The following is a 4300-nucleotide window of genomic DNA, read 5'->3' as shown; positions in this document are numbered from 1 at the left end:
GCGGCAGCATCCTGAAGACCTCCAACGTGGAACATCCATCCTGGCCGACGACTGAACGACGAATGACGGTTCCTTTAAATGACGTCATCCAAGATGGCGTCCCTCAAATTCCGATTGGCTGATAGGATTCTATCAGCCAATCGGAATTAAGGTAGGAATATTCTGATTGGCTGATGGAATCAGCCAATCAGAATCAAGTTCAATCCGATTGGCTGATCCAATCAGCCAATCAGATTGAGCTCGCATTCTATTGGCTGTTCCGATCAGCCAATAGAATGCAAGCTCAATTTGATTGGCTGATTCAATCAGCCAATCAGATTTTTCCTACCTTAATTCCGATTGGCTGATAGAATCCTATCAGCCAATCGGAATTCGAGGGACGCCATCTTGGATGACGTCATTTAAAGGAACCGTCATTCGTCGTTCAGTCGTCGGCCAGGATGGATGTTCCGCGTCGGAGGTCTTCAGGATGCTGCCGCTCCGCTCCGGATGGATGACGATAGAAGATGCCTCTTGGATGAAGACTTCAATCGGATGGAAGACCTCTTCTGCCCCGCTTGGATGAAGACTTCTACCGGATGGAGGACCTCTTCTTGCTCCGCTTGGATGAAGAATTTGGCTAGGCTGGGTGAAGACGACTCAAGGTAGGGAGATCTTCAGGGGCTTAGTGTTAGGTTTATTTAAGGGGTTTTTGGGTTAGATTAGGGGTATGTGGGTGGTGGGTTGTAATGTTGGGGGGGTATTGTATGGTTTTTTTTACAGGCAAAAGAGCTGAACTTCTTGGGGCATGCCCCGCAAAGGGCCCTGTTCAGGGCTGGTAAGGTCAAAGAGCTTTGAACTTTAGTAATTTAGAATAGGGTAGGGCATTTTTTATTTTGGGGGGCTTTGTTATTTTATTAGGGGGCTTAGAGTAGGTGTAATTAGTTTAAAATTGTTGTAATATATTTCTAATGTTTGTAAATATTTTTTTATTTTTGTAACTTAGTTCTTTTTTATTTTTTGTACTTTAGTTAGATTATTTCATTGTATTTATTTGTAGGAATTGTATTTAATTAATTTATTGATAGTGTAGTGTTAGGTTTAATTGTAGATAATTATAGGTATTTTATTTAATTAATTTATTGATAGTGTAGTGTTAGGTTTAATTGTAACTTAGGTTAGGATTTATTTTACAGGTAAATTTGTAATTATTTTAACTATTTTAGCTATTAAATAGTTCTTAACTATTTAATAGCTATTGTACCTGGTTAAAATAATTACAAAGTTACCTGTAAAATAAATATAAATCCTAAAATAGCTATAATATAATTATAATTTATATTGTAGCTATATTAGGATTTATTTTACAGGTAAGTATTTAGCTTTAAATAGGAATAATTTATTTAAGAGTTAATTAATTTCGTTAGATTTAAATTATATTTAACTTAGGGGGTGTTAGTGTTAGGGTTAATACATTTATTAGAATAGCGGTGAGCTCCAGTCGGCAGATTAGGGGTTAATAATTGAAGTTAGGTGTCGGCGATGTTAGGGAGGGCAGATTAGGGGTTAATACTATTTATTATAGGGTTAGTGAGGCGGATTTGGAGTTAATAACTTTATAATAATAGCAGTGCGGTCCGCTCGGCAGATTAGGGGTTAATAAGTGTAGGCAGGGGGAGGCGACGTTGTGGGGGGCAGATTAGGGGTTAATAAATATAATATAGGGGTCGGCGGTGTTAGGGGCAGCAGATTAGGGGTACATAGGGATAATGTAAGTAGCGACGGTTTACGGAGCGGCAGATTAGGGGTTAATAATAATATGCAGGGGTCAGCGATAGCGGGGGCGGCAGAATAGGGGTTAATAAGTGTAAGGTTTGGGGTATTTAGACTCGGGGTACATGTTAGAGTGTTAGGTGCAGACGTAGGAAGTGTTTCCCCATAGGAAATAATGGGGCTGCGTTAGGAGCTGAACGCGGCTTTTTTGCAGGTGTTAGGTTTTTTTTCAGCTCAAACAGCCCCATTGTTTCCTATGGGGGAATCGTGCACGAGCACGTTTTTGAGGCTGGCCGCGTCCGTAAGCAACTCTGGTATCGAGAGTTGAAGTTGCGTTAAATATGCTCTACGCTCCTTTTTTTGGAGCCTAACGCAGCCTTTCTGTGGACTCTCAATACCAGAGTTATTTTAAAGGTGCGGCCAGAAAAAAGCCAGCGTTAGATACGCGGGTCGTTACCGACAAAACTCTAAATCTAGCCGATACTTAGGTATTCTCAGGAGCAGCAATGCACTGTTGAGAGTAAGCTGCTGATTGGTGGCTGCACATATATGCCTCTTGTCATTGGTTCACCCAATGTGTTCAGAAATAGCAACCAGTAGTGCATTCCAACTCCTTCAACAATGGATACCAAGAGAATTAAGCAAATTTGATTATAGAAATACATTGGAAAAATGCTTAACATTGCTTTCTCTTTTTGCATTGTGACAGAAAATATTTGGGTTTCATGTCCCTTTCATGTTGCATGTTTTTTTGTTTTTTTTTAAAGAAGAATGCTGATGTAGGACACTACTGTTCTTCTTTTGCTGCATATTTACATTTGCTTATCCCCTTCTTAGTAATGTCTTTTTTTTTTTTATAAATACTTTTTTTATTAAGGTTTTTGTATGGTACAACATAGGGAACAATATACAATGTGCCACAGATAGAATAAATGAATATACAATAACTTTTCAGGTAGGAATATTAATGCTCACAGGTAAGTGTGTGTTTTGTTCATAACAATATAATGGTCAGGAGAATAGGTAACCTGGATATCGGGGGAATTAATTAAAAAGCTGGTATAGACTTGGATATATATAGCTCACAGGCTCCCTACATCTCAATTACACTAGAAGTGGCAAAGTAAAGATATCTACCTGTATATTAAAAGTATAAAATCAAACATTCAATATAACAATAGATGTATGAACACGAGGAGAAATAATGGAAACTGGGCAAACATAATTGAAACCTCATTTTTCTTTTAGAAGATGAATGTGCAGAACTACTACATTGGTCACTCTTGGACCAATTTTAACATTAATGTGGTGTCGAATGGTAGTTACTTAGGGCTCGATGATATATTGTTCGCCATCTCAAACCTTCTTTTTCTCGCTAACACTCGCAGGGCTGTCCCGGTGCAATGATCGTAAAAAAGGGGCAGTCCCTGCGAGTTGCGAGATGGCTCCTATTAAAAGTAATGGAGCTCGCTGGATAGGGAAACTTCACTCCCTAGTGAGAAGTTAGCAGGGAGCAGGGGGAGCACTTTAAAATTAAAATCCTGCAGCCAATATAACTCACATTACGCTGCTTTCTGCTTATAGCATCTTACATTCGCCTAAATTTTTAGTATGCATTTGTCTTTCTATTTGGGTTATAAGTGTTCGTATTGTTTTGACAAAAGCTCGCCACCTTTTAGTTGGCAAGAAAAAACTGTGATATCTGCAGTGCAAAAAATATATTCTTTATAGAATTATGCTGGGATTAGTGAGACATTGTCATATACGCCCATGGAGCGCCCATGTTCAGCCCATTTTACGAAAAAAAAAAACAATTACGCTTTGCATTTTGTATTTATAAATTCAAATTTCTGTGTGATTTTTGCACATTCAGTGTACTACAATTACAATTTACGCTGTGAATATTTAATTTGATTTATTCCTGTGTAAATTAGATACTAATTTTACCTTTTTGTTAACATACGATTTTTGGTGAAGAATTTTGTTACGATTTTTGATGCAACTTAACAATACAATTTTTTCCCTGCTTATTTTTGTGTGAATGATTCAAATATTTGTTTTGTATAATGTTTAAAATACGAATTTAGTTGTGCACATTTCATATGAAAATGCAGTATACGCCCCCTTAGCGAGACACCCTGTTTTCAGGGTAAAAAATGGCATTAGATCATTCCACAAGGGAAATAGAAGGACTGGCGAGCATTCTTTAATAATCTTGCCAGCCCAGAGAGCTTTCAATCATCAAGCCCTTAGAACCAATATATAAATCATACAAGTGTAGAGTGAACTAAATTGTTGTATGGAATATTAGGGGAAGGGGTACTATGGACAAGAGCCGCTCGTATAGTAGGAAGGGGAGGGGGCGTGTCTTACTAGTTCCAATATAGATCTCTTCCAAAAAATAAGATGACCAGTACTAGATCAGGTTATATAAATATCTTAGGCCTTATTACAGTTAGTAAAGGTATGCTAGTGCATGCTAAGATCAATGGTAATGGCTGTATTTGTATTTTCTTTTGTTATGGCGGAAGTAAAAGGGTTAACTAGT

The sequence above is a fragment of the Bombina bombina genome, chromosome 1 (genome assembly GCF_027579735.1).
Source record: "Bombina bombina isolate aBomBom1 chromosome 1, aBomBom1.pri, whole genome shotgun sequence".
Classification (NCBI taxonomy): Eukaryota; Metazoa; Chordata; class Amphibia; order Anura; family Bombinatoridae; genus Bombina; species Bombina bombina.
This window is presented reverse-complemented; position numbering follows the sequence as displayed.